Below are 13,219 nucleotides of genomic sequence, written 5' to 3'. Positions count from 1 at the left end.
TTTTAGAATTATCTTTATTAAAAATTCTAGTAGCATTTTAGTTAGGTTGATGTAAAGTTGTATAATTTCAAAATGACACGTGTTCTTTTGTAAATGATTTTGAGTCGTCCTGGCATCTTTGTCTGCCTAGGGGAAAGTTGCTGATCTTTTCCTTAGGATAGAGGTTAATATTCGTTCCTTTTAGCACCAAGTATTTTATACTCATTTTATTACTGCTATTTAAAAGAAGGATTTTTTCCTTTTATATTTTTTATATACATCATAGAGAATACTGAATTTTCTGGTGTGAGTGTGAGTGTGTGTGTGTGTGTAAGTGTGTCAGCCCCATGATCCCCAGGTCTTGGATGTTCTAGGCAAACCCTCTCCACTGAGATTTGTCTCCAGCCCCATTCTGCGTAGTAATCTTATATTTTAACAGACTCCTGCCTCAGTGGTTGTAGCCAATCTATTGAGTCTTTTATTAATCTGTGTAAATTACATACATGGTTCTGCTTTAAAATTTGTGTTTTCAATATGTGTTATATATAAATGTGTAATGTATGTATTATGTGTGTACACATGTAATATATATAACACACATAAATGTTTATATAATGCCAGTTTCCATTTATTTAGCAGTGAGTACACTTCTTGGATCTGTTGGGATAATAATATTATATTTTTGTTTTATTTTCAGTTCGAGTCTTTCCAATGATCTAAGAAACCATAAGCATTATTTCCAAAGCCTACGCTGACGGCTCTAGTTTAAAATGCATAATCAAGCTACAGTGCTGTGTTGAAGTCACTGCGGGAAGGGATGCCTATCCTGACTATGCCACACAGTCTGCACCGTGCGTGACAGGTAGTCTAGCTTCCTTGAAGTGCACTGAGACTTGTAATGCAGCCTGCTCTGGCACACAGTCCTGCAGCTTGCAGATGAAGTGCCCAGCTGTGCGGCTGTAAGGCTGAGCTCAGAGGTCAGTTGAACTCTCAGGAGCTCTCATGTGACTACTGCCCTTTTCGATGTACTATCTGCAAGAGCGCATCTGCTTGCCCTCTGTCTGTTACTGGGGAAGGCTGCTGGCCTCTTCCCTGGGCATCCTGATTGTGCTAACTTCCTTCTGTACTGTCAAGATAAGGAACATGTCTTGATTTATCAAGGGTCTCTGTCACCGTCACTTGGATCTTATTAATGACATTTATCAACATGGTGGGTGTATGATCTTTTAATCTCATGACTTGTAAAATACTTTTAAAAAATATCAAATGAGTCTTTCTTTGCTGGAATATATAGGTTATTTTATTTTAATGTAAAAATTAAAATGGAACCAAATGTATTTAGAAATGACATGATGCAGTTTCTGTCTCTAGTGGAGTCTCACTATGAAAAAAATAGATTTCTTCACTTTATTGCATTGAAGAAACTGGATAGGTTATTTAAAAAATTAAAAATTGGACTATCTTTTACTTTTTACACCAAGGTGTCTACAAATACACCAGTGGCTAGAGGTAAGCTATGTTGCAAAAAGGGAAAGGTACAAAGCAAATTGGCTCACTCTTCATAATTTGGGGTGGGGGTGGCATTTCTAAAACCATGAAGAAGCACCCTAAAACTAGCCTAGGAGATTCTACAAACACGTCTAAAGCAAATGAGAACCTGGACTAGCACATTTGCAGTTCATAGCAGAGTGCTCTAAAATCCCTGATGTTATACCGCAAAGGCTCTGCGGAATTGGGAGAAGGGAGAGACCTGGAAAACACCGATTTCCCACAGAAAAGGGAGCAGCGGTCCAGACGTGTGCAATGTGTTCGCCTCTGCTCCAAGCAGGAAAGTGCACACTGTGCTGTCAGCTTAGCAGAGCTCCTCACAGGGGACAAATGGAGGTGACTCTGGGAAAGTCTGAGAAAGTCTCGGAAGCCTGAGAAAATGGCAATTTGCATCCAGTCTTTTCCCGACAAATGTACCTGCTTCTGTATAAAATGGTGAGTCTCCAAGATTATGTTACTGTTGATTATTTTAAAGTTGGGTCGGATAGAGAGTGTTCAGATGTCTGTCAAAGAAAACTATTAAGCCATACTATAATCTCTCCAGAAAATGGAAGAGCAGGCTATTGTGAAAAGAGGTCAAAAGCTTTCTTGAAGTTGGTATAGGAAGGGCTTCAGGACCCCAAAGGATGGATAATCAGAGAGCGAAGATGCAGGTACAGCACTGGTCTTCTAACACTGTTGGTAGGGAATGATTGCTGTCACCACACTGGTTGTGTGACCTGGAGACCTACCACGTTCCAGAGTTAGCTACAAATCTTGATCAAACGCCATGAAAAATATATCAATCAACTTTGTCTACTGTCCAAACTTAATAGACACATTAGTGGGAAAAAAACAGAATAAATATTTCCTTGAGTAGACTCGAAATTATCTGGTGGCATTTCCCTTACTGTCTTAGCCACATTTCTCATCTCCACGACAAAGCACCCAACAGAAGTTAGTTTTAGCCCACAGTTCAGAGGGTGCCAGCCACCATGGTGTGGAGGCATGACAGCCAGGGAGGCTCTGTCTCTGGTGGCAGGCGCTTGCAGCGGGGCTTATTCAGGCTGAATAAAACAAAAGCAGATATTATGCTCAAGGCCTGCCCCTCTCCTCCCCTTGTATCCCATCTAGGCTAGCTACAGCACAAATCCAAATGGTCTCTGGACCTCTTAAAACAGTGCCACCAACTGGGAGTACTTATTCCAACAAATGAGCTTGTCAGGATATTCTGCTTCCAGTTTCAGACCTCTGTCGTTTATACTGGCACCCTCACGAATGCCATTCAGGTCAGGCCTTGAAGAGATGAGTGAGCACTTCCCAGCAAATGTAAGGACGTAGAGCACAACCGCTGGCACTCTGAGGCTTCTTTCCAGAAAGAAATTGACAAAAAGAAAAAGAGAGTCATAAGTCGATTTCCAAAGTATCAAAACTAAGCTCTCTTCCCCTTCCAGCGTTAATAGTAAGACAGATACCAATGTAAGACCAAGATAGCACTAACAAATGAGCTGAGCATTTTACTTCTGTCTAAAAAATAAATAGAGACCTCTGAGGCCCAGGTTTGCGGCCACTGTTCTATGTGACAGGACACCAGATGCTTGGTCACAAAGGAAACTGGGTGAGAGGAAATGTCACTTGGGACTCCATGAAAGCACACGGCATTGGATGTTTATAAAATGGTTTTTTTACTTGTCTAAATATTTCTGAACCATGGTCTCCCAGGCACACACACTGAGCTGTTTTTTCCTAAAGTCGTGTTTCATTTGCACAGACTAACCACATTTTCATCTGAGAGTCTCCATATGACTAGTGAAGCAGAGCCCCGAGGTTATGATTTCGGGAGTATCTGTGGCCTTATGGTGCTGACCGGATCTGCTCCACACACGAGTCTAAGTGTGCTCTCGGGTAACTGCTAGCCACCTCAGCCTCCCTCCCTCCCTCCCTCCCTCCCTCCCTCCCTCCCTCCCTCCCTCCCTCCCTCCCTCCCTCCCTCCTTCCTTCCTTCCTTCCTTCCCTTTGGTCAGAAGGGGTGGATTTTTGAGACAAGGTCCTCCTACATAGGGCTGGCTACCCAGGAACTTACTATGTAGATTAGGCTAGACTTAAACCTCATGGGCAATCCTCCTGCCTCTGCCTTCTCAGTGTTAGGACTATAGGCATGTGCCACTATACCTGACTCTTCCTTTTACTTTTTTATGGGAGGAAGCAGGGAGTGTGTCTGTGTCTACAAGCACATGTTTGGTGTGTGTGTGTGTGTGTGTGTGTGTACACGCGCGCGCACACACACACACACACACACACACACACACACACACGCACAAGTGCATGCTTGTTTGCTAACACATATGTGGAAGCCAGGGGCTAGTCTGATGTGTCACACTGAAGATACTCTTCACAGTTTTGGGGTTTTTTTTTTTCTTTTCTTTTTTTTTTTTTTTGATACAGAATCTCTTTAAGGCCCAGAACTTGTCAAGTTGGGTAAGCTAGCTGTCACCAGTCTTCAATGATCTTCCTGTTTCTGTGTCTCCAGCACCAGGATTACAAGTGCAGGAACCATGCCTGACTTGCTAAAGTGTAGGTTCTGGGAATTAAGTTTAGTTTTTTAAGTTTGCCAGGGAACTACTTTTCCAACTAAACGGTCTCCCAAACCTGCTTTCCTCTTTTATTTTTATGTTTTAAGATCCTTTATTTAACTAGAATTATATGGAAAGCTGTGTGTTTTTAAAACACCCAGTGCGTTTACATTTCTAAGAAAGCAGGTGGTAGTCAGGTGTGGTGATGCACGCCTTTAATCCCAGCACTCGGGAGGCAGAGGCAGGCAGATTTCTGAGTTCTAGACCTGCCTGGTCTACAAAGTGAGTTCCAGGACAGCCAGGGCTACACAGAGAAAGCCTGCCTCAAAAACCAAAAAACCAAAACCAAAAAAAACCAAAAAGCATTTACATTTCTAATTGTTAAAAAATGGGTTTCCCCCCACACACTGGATTGTTGATTAACAGCCCCCGACCCAACAACCATATCAATGTTTATTAAATTCTTGTACCAGTTTAGCCTGGAATGTCCTCCACAGGCTTGTCCTTCAAATACTCGGTTCCCAGTTGGTGGCACTACTTTAGATTATGAGACCTTTCGGAATCGGGACCTGTGGCAGATAGGCCTATGCCATTGTGAGTGGGCCCTTGGTGGTTACATCTGCCTTCGACTCCAGTAGTGTCTGTTTCCTGCTGAGCCAGCATGGGAAGAGACTGCACCGCCCACCCCTTAGACTGTTGCCAAGCTATCCTGGCCTCCATGGGTCAACTCCTTCAGTCACAATAAGTCATTCCTCCCTTAAATTTCTGTCAGGGTTTGTGTGTGCACATGCAAGTGCATGCACATGCATGAGTGTGTGTGTGTGTGTGTGTGTGTGTGTGTCAAGAAATAAGAAAAATAACGAAAATAAGCACACAATAGTTCTACCTCCTTATCAAGAGATAACCTGCTGATTCTCATACATGAAGTTCATTCTTGCTGTCTTTGTAGGTCACTTTCTCCAGCAAGCTTCCTGTCTGCTCTCTCTATCAGAGACAGTGCAACACATCACTGAATGTTTTTTCCTTCCAGACCAATATGCTGAGCATGAAGAATACTGTTACACTGTGTGCATATCAAAAAATGAAATGCAAACAATTGCGTTAATATTGTGAAAATTCCCCACTATCCCAGAGAGAGTGAGACGCACATGCATGTGCGAACCACAAAGCCCACGTTGAGCAATCTGGGTAATTCCACCTAGGAAGTGTTCTCACACCGGCCTGGAGAGCTACCTCTGCACAAAGGGAAGGCAAGTCACAGTACCCATGCCTATGACTGCAAACTGAAACTCTTTCTTTACTTTGAATTACATTCAACAGGAAATTTGAAAGGCAGCTCATGAGAAAAGTCCCACAAGAAGAGAAAAGGCCTGTGTTTAGCTTCCTCCCCAGCATTTTCTTTGCCTGCTCTTTGAACAAGGAGTCTTTTTCAATGGCACCAGGCCTCAGGAATCATTTCGTGTTTTTTAGTAATGATCCAATAGCATTCTTAGACTTCTGAAAGGATCAAAATTCATTTAGATATTTAATAGATATAAGCATGATAGGCATATTGATTGATTAATAGATGGTGATGATGAATATAGATGACTGATAAATGATAGATGACAGACAGACAGACAGACAGATACTATTTACTCATTTTCTTAAAGCAGCTCCTGGAAACACATGTCTGAAGTGTCCTTGGCACACCACTCCCTTACCATCCACCCATTGACGGTCACTGTGTTTACTTTGCTCTAGTCTTTTGGACAAATAGGGTTGTGGGTTTTTCAGTCCCGCACCTGCACTGGGGTTCCAGGGCTCTGGAGGCATTTTATCACGAGCTCGGGGTGCTCACTGACCTTTAAGGGAGGATCAGGTGGTTCCTCTGTGTTCTTCACACCTGGGAAGGAAAGACCTGCTTGTGAAATGTAACAAATGTTTCCTGGGTTGAAGCCAATTTATTTTTGATCTCCATTTGATCTTTATTTTGACTAATCCTTTTCTCTTTGTGTGATTTCCTTTTGTTGACATGCCAAAATTCTGCCAACCTGTTTCCTTTCTCAAAGAAAAAAAAATACCCTTGTTTCTGTTCGGTTTAATTTAGTATTCAGCCCTGTGTGCCAAGAGAAAATTAAATTCCCCCTGCTCCAGAACCAACCGCTATTCAGGTGAGACGCAAATCTTGTAAAATGTTTTGGCAATGGCTCACCTCTGTGCACTGTGCCTTTAGCTTTTAAGGAGAGTCACATGTTGGCCTTGATAGATGTGCTTAATGGGAGAGAGAGAGAGAGAGAGAGAGAGAGAGAGAGAGAGAGAGAGAGAGAGAGAGAGGATTTTCTTTCCAGTTATTCGTTCTCTCAAATAAGAGATTGTAATAAATGACCAAATAGTTTATGACACTGTGATCCACTGCCCAGGTGACAGGCAACATATGCAACTTTACTTTGAACTACCAAATTAGTCGGAATGCCTTTTGACCCAATCCAGGAGTGTAACACAGGACTTGACTAGTTTACTCTGCCTGGCAATCTGGAATTATAAGGATCTGTGCACTCAGGTAGGTGGGGGTAACCCACTATCAAGTCCAAGGTCCTCTTGCAAAGTTTTACAGAAGTGTGAAAGAAATCCTTTGCAGAAGAGAGTCTCTTCAGAGGCTCAGGCAGGCCAAGCTCGAGTGCCAGTGAATACTGTCAGCTCAGCACTTTCAGCATGCAAGGCTTGCTTCCAAAAGCCTCCCTCCAAGCCTGAGTTTGCAAGAGGTTCATATCTCCCGGGTTTCACTTTGAGTGTCAGGTTCAAACAGAACCAGAAAGAAACTCAAAGCGAAGCCTTCTTTGGACCCTTTGAGTTTCACCTGGCTTCTTCCTGAGAGAACTCCCCCCTCCCCCATGCTCTCTTGAAACACTACCCAGGTTCACATGCAATTCAGCTCAGATCCAGCTCAACGCAGCTGAAAGGTTTGCCAAGCCCATGAAGGGGGCAGTGAACCTTTTTTGATGTTTAGTTATCTAAGGATGTCTTCCAAAGTGTCCAACCGATTTAAACAAGACTCTTAGGACCCTGGGTAGAATCTCCACTGCACTTGGAAGGCATATGTTATCTCTTAGAAATCTACGGCTCTCAGAAAACTGGCCCCAAGAGAACAGTTATCTCTGCTTTATCGAGTTCCCTTTTTATTTTAATTAAAAGGCAACTACATCGTTGCTCCTTATAATTCTTTTAGTGTCTCACTATGCCCCTTCTCAAATTCATGGTTTATTTTTCTTTATTATTGCATATATATGTATATGTGTTTGTGCATGTGCCTATGTATATGTATATGCACATGTGTGTATATAAATATATATATATTGCTATATTTAAATGACTAAATAAATAAATACCACCCACTGAGTTCATTTAGTGTTACTTGGATGTATATGTTTTTAGGGCTAACAACCACTTAGTATTGGGTAATCAATTTGGGGTTCATCCCAAGGAAAGACTGATTCTCCTTTCTCGGCACTTGGTAATTGCCTGTACTCTTTATCTAGGGGTGGGGCTATGTGAGACTTCCTCCATTTTGTTGACAAGTCAACTGCCATCGTGATTGTTCAATTCTTGTATTGGCAGCCATCTTGTTGATATTTCATGAACATAGCTTCCCTGTCAGATGTTGAAGACAAAATCTGACCAAGACAGGGTTTCACCATGTACCTCTGCTGGGCTCAAACTTCAAGAGATCCATCCACCTTCCTCTACTAGCTGAAAGTCATGCGCCACACCCAGAACTGCCTTGTAGAATTGTTATTCTTTTATCTCTACATACCCATTAAACAGGGAAGACCCAAGTTCATAGATGAGAAGACAAGGGGTTGTGGTGGGGGTTTCTTATCACCTGCTGCTCTAACCTCACTGTTTCATAAAATGAACTCCACACTTTCAGGATTCTTATTGGGCATTTGCTAAGGAGTGACCTTGGGAACCTACATATTTCTCATGGTAAACAGTTGAGATAATCCAGTATCTTTGCCCAACACAATGGGTTAGGAACAATCTGTCACATTAGACAAACTTCCACTTTTTCTAGTGAAGATAAAACTGTACATATTGTTTTCTTCAGCTCATAGGCAGTTTCTGTAGCTCTCTTCTCCATCTTTCTCTCCACCCTCTCCCCTCACCACAAAGCCCTACTTGTGTCTTCTGATAATTCTCATCCACGCTCTGCCCTGTAACCACTCACAGCTTCAGCTTCTAAGCTGCACTTCTCCACTTCTGAGTTCCGTCCTGCCTGCCTTCTGTCTTTCTGCGCTGGACTCCATGTGGCAGCTTCCTCTCTGACTTTTCCATTGGCTTCCTACTGCCCCTCCTCTCAAAAGTGATAGGATGGGCCTCAGGCTCATTCTGCCACCTCTATACCTGGATCAAGCTGTGGTGTCTTTGTCTTGTGCCCTTTGTTTTCCACAATGGTGTTCCAAGGCCCTCTCATGAGAGACAGTTACAGTGCTGTCTTCAAATCCATACAGAAAACACCACAGCAATTATGGATGATATAGTTGTTCTATTCCATCAATTTAGATGCAAACAAAATGTATGTGCATGCATGTGTGTGCCTATATGTACATATGTGCGTGCATGTGTGTATGCATGAACATGTGTGTGTGCATGTGTGTGCGTATGTATGTGTGTGTGTGCATTATCATATACATTATGGTGGGAGGGAAACATGGGTTGGGAGCCAATAGAATGTTTGAATGGCGTATCTGACACTATGACCTTGGATAGAACAGCTCTCTTAACAACCTTTTGGAGCTTGGCTGTCTCAGCACTGATAGAGAGCCCATCATATCTATTGAGATATTAAAGGAATAAATGAAATAATGATCATCACGAGGGATGACTTCATGTTGATTCTTTGCAAAAGAATCAATATTAATATTCTGTGTCTTATAGTGTAAACTTAAAGCAGGAAAGTTTCAGGGGAAATTCAGAAACTGCCTATTTTTATATTATTTAAGAATGTGTTGTCTTTGCATCAAAGTACAAAGGTCACCAGACTCAAGGTGGTCTCACTGCTTCCTTTGGGGTGGACAGTGCAAAAGTCCTGTACTGAAGCTGAAGTAATTCATGCAAGCTACTTAATTTAATGTAAATACTTACAAAGTTAATAAATGTTCCTATCATTAATACATGCATTATTCACTACTTAATAAATATACATGTTGTTAACTAATATCTTTTTTAAAATATTAAAACTAAATAGTTTTTATAATAGTATTAAAATCATTCCAAACAACATAAAGATGCTAAAATTAAAAGGCCTTAACTCAGCTCAGGGTTGAAGTCAGGAGCATACAGTGTTGTGGACTTTGTTTAATTGGGTCCATTGGAAAGTTCTTCTTTTTAACTTAGCAAGGGTCTCATAGTCTTCTCTGTTCACTTTGGTATATACAGCTTTCTAGGTTATTTGTTGTGAATATGTGCACTTTGAGATAAGGCAGATTGCTCATGGAACTTACAGTATCTTTCATATGTCTTTTTTGGTAAACATATGCTTTGGCCAAATAGCAACTTGGAAAAAAATGTACATATTACTAACTTTTTATTAGTACTAAATATTAAATATTTAGTATTAGTACTAAATATTAAATATTCCTATTAAATACTAAAGCCTTAGTTGAAGCCTTAGACTTAGGAAAGATCAAAATGTCCAAATCAACCCCAAAAATCTTTTTCAACCATCTAGCTTACATTTGTTTAAAGGGAATTTACTTGATTTATATATACTTATTTTTAGTTCTATATACTCTATAATGGTACTATATCCAACAGTACAAAAGACATTATGATGAGAAGCAATGAAGTTATATAACATAGTATATAGTAGTATATGGATTCCGTCTGGATGTAAAAGGCCTATTAATTTAAAATTTGTATTAAAAACCATTACTAGTGTCATTTGGAGGGAACTAGATAGATGTGTAACAGTTTGCTTTGTTATATTCAATAGAACTTACAAACTTGCCCCCTAAAGAGTAATAAAGAGAAAATTCTGCCATCCTTACTTCTGCTCTCAAACACAAAGCTTGATGGAGTTTTTACTTAATGGATGAATCTCATGATTAATAGCTGAATTACTCATCCAAGGAGACAAGACTGGTCTATCAATAGCAGGGAAGGAGTGACCTGGAAAAGTGGCCTTCCTACGCACAGTTGGACAGACACAATGTAGAGCTCACCAGAGGAGGAGATGCCCAAGAGACCCCACAGAACAAACCAAGTTGGAGTCTGCTGGGGTGACCTAAGAGACTGGAAAACCACAAACAGATGTGAAATCTAAGTGGGTAGGCACAGCAACAGGACTGCAGTGCTAAAATAAACCGGGTCAAGAGTTAAGAGCAATGGTGGAACCAGGTGAAAAACCAACAACGGCAGAAAGATTCCCTGGCTAGGGTTTTAGCCCCAGGCCCTCAATTTTATAAATAATAGTTTGTACACGTATTCCTCCACTTGAAGTGCAGTCACATCTCAATAAACTCATTTTGAGTTGAAAACACCATGTCTCAAAAGCACTGACATTCTAGGTAAGCAATGAAAATCAAAATTGAAAATCTTACATATGCTTCCAACTGAGGCATATGGCTTTCACAACATTCAAAAGTCTAAAACTCAGGAATTGGCCATCGCAAAGTGGCTACTGTCTGTATTTTGGAGTTACAGGCCCTGTAGAATCCCCTATAGAAAGCATCGACGAAGGACAAGGTTAAGGTGGAATGGAGATAATTAGAGAAGTTGAGGGAGACAGTGTGGGGTGAAAGAGAAGAGACACTGAAAGCAAATGTGGGACGAGGACATGAGGAGGACACGAAATCAGGCCAGAAAGAGCTTCCCTAAGAGGCTGGATTCTGAAGGACAATGGATCAATCAGGAAGAGTTTCCAGAAGGAGGCAGGTCCTGGAGGAACTTCCCTAAGGGGGCGGGGTCCCAGCTATCTTGCTTTCTTCTCCACAGAGAGCATGTGTTGCACTCTCTCAGCCACTCATGCTAGGTTCCCAGGGCATCAAGATAGCCATCTTTGAAGTTTTATGGCTTTGGCTCAGAAATGGCTTCAGTCTCACCAGATAGCTCAGAAATAAATACGAGGGGTGTTTCATTATAACCACAGATCCGTAAGAGTGAAATTCAAAGAAAAAGGAAAATGAAATTAGTGTGTTTTGTTTTAAAAAGTTTGTCCTGAGGTCATTACCCAGTTATGATTCATTTTACCCAGCTAGAAAAGTTAGGGGTGCCCCTATTGTGAGTCAAAATATTTTTCTTGTGGATTTATTTGTTTGAATATTTTATTTCTTGGTTTGTTAAAAATATATTAATGTCAGGTGACATAATCAATGGAAATCAAGTTGATGTCATTACCACAAAATAAGATTAAACTAAGGGCTTTCAATCCTTTAGGAAATATTTAATAAACATCATTAAAGTTTGCATCTTCATTGTCAATGTATCACCAATGAGAATCAAGTGCAATAAATGATTTATACCATTACACGTCCTAATTTGGCTGCAGACTTAAACTTAGTTCTCATCACCTTTTCTGACATAACGAACCCTATACATGTACTAGAGGGAGATACATTTTATTTCTGAAACACACAGTAAATGTCAACCCTAATAGAGGCCTGAGATGATACAAATTGGCTCAGCAGGGAATTAATACAAAATATAGTCGTGGCAATATCCAAAATAAATGGAAAGCTAGATCTTCCACAACACAGGTCTTAGTGACTCTATCTAAAATTCTGTGCTGTGTGTATCCTTGTTCCAGTCCATGAGTGTGCCTACTAGGAATAATGATCCTAATCAAAGCAACACTTCGAATTTACAAAGTGTTTGCTGCAGCCAGATGCTATCCAAAGATCTTTGCAAACTGATGTAGTCAGTCCTCAGAACAACTCTGAATAATACTTATTATAACCCTTCCCCATATGAGAGGCATTGGTAAGCCTAGACTGAGTCCTTGTAAATTAAAAATTCAAATGTGAGCTAGCAAATTGCAACAGCTAACAATAATAGTTATCGGTTGGATATCGATCTCACTAACACGTCTATAGCTACTGTGTGTTATTATTTTATTGTTGGTTTGATAAAATAGCAGGGGGCAGGGAGGAATACCGAAGAGAGGAAAAAATGTATTTTGCCTCACCCTCACTGGTTTGGTCATCCATGGTCCCTTGGTTCTGTTGTTTCTCAGCTTCTGTGAGGCATGTGCTGGGGACAAGTTGGTCACCTACTGGTGGCCTGAAGTACACAAAGCAAAGGAGGAATGGGTCAGAGACAAAACACATTTCAGGACATTTCCCTAATGACCCATGTCCCCCAACTGGGCCCTATCTCCTAGTTTCTCCTACTTCCCAATAATGCCATGGAATTACAAATCTATTGATAGACAAGTCTATGGGAGGTGTTACAATCCTTGCACTTCACCCTTCCAAATCACACAGTGAACTGAGGACCAAGCTTGCAGCCTTTGTGGAACAATTCCTAACCATGTTAGCATTGGATTCTACGTCTTGGTCCCTAAGGTGTGCTCTCTCTTGCAGGCTATTTGATCACTCTGTCAACCCCAAGATTGTGTTATTTGCTGAAAAAAAATCTTGTTGTGGTGTGGCTCAGCCCGACCACACACCTTTTCTCCAAGAACTAAATAAAGTCAACCCTAGGTCAAGAGGCAGAGCAAACAAGCAGCTGACAGGGAGTGAAGTTAACAGAAAGTAGGGTCTTTGAGTTGAAGGCTATTTAAGGGCAGTGGTGGCACACGCCTTTAATCCCAGCACTTAGGAGGCAGAGGCAGGTGGATTTATGAGTTTAAGGCCATCATGGTCTACTGAGTGAGTTCCAGGAGGACAGCCAAGGCTATACAGAGAAACCCTGTATCAAACCAAACCAAACCAACCAACCAAACAAACAAACAAACAAAAAAGGCATCATGGAGAAGGAGAAAAAGGTTTTTCCTTCTGGAATGTCTGTGGAGTAGGAAGGTCAGCTGGGTACTTTCTCCGCCTCTCTGAGCTAGCAGGTTTTTACCTCAGTATCTGGCTCCTAAGTCTTCATTGGTAAATGTTATTAGACGCGTTCTCATGACCGGCCAGGAAGAACACCACAGACCAGAATCTTCTGCG

At 41.3% G+C, this 13,219-nt stretch overlaps 2 long non-coding RNA genes across 3 annotated transcripts in view; one reads left to right on the top strand and one right to left on the bottom strand.

The window, feature by feature from the left end:
- Gm33728 overlaps positions 1-1,265 on the top strand; it is a 23,793-nt gene extending 22,528 nt beyond the window's left edge. The window contains exon 4 of one of the 2 annotated variants that reach the window (XR_380155.3): positions 677-1,265. This is a non-coding gene — a long non-coding RNA (predicted gene, 33728). The remainder of the gene's footprint in view (positions 1-676) is intronic. The other variant, XR_380154.3, reaches the window with a different exon arrangement.
- Gm33671 lies at positions 1,257-13,219 on the bottom strand. Its single transcript, XR_380153.2, has 4 exons — positions 13,125-13,219; positions 12,244-12,338; positions 5,924-5,964; positions 1,257-2,874 (listed from the first exon to the last, which is right to left on the bottom strand). It is a non-coding gene; the product is annotated as a predicted gene, 33671 (long non-coding RNA).

Source organism: Mus musculus, chromosome 10 (genome assembly GCF_000001635.26).
Source record: "Mus musculus strain C57BL/6J chromosome 10, GRCm38.p6 C57BL/6J".
Classification (NCBI taxonomy): Eukaryota; Metazoa; Chordata; class Mammalia; order Rodentia; family Muridae; genus Mus; species Mus musculus.
This window is presented reverse-complemented; position numbering and strand designations above follow the sequence as displayed.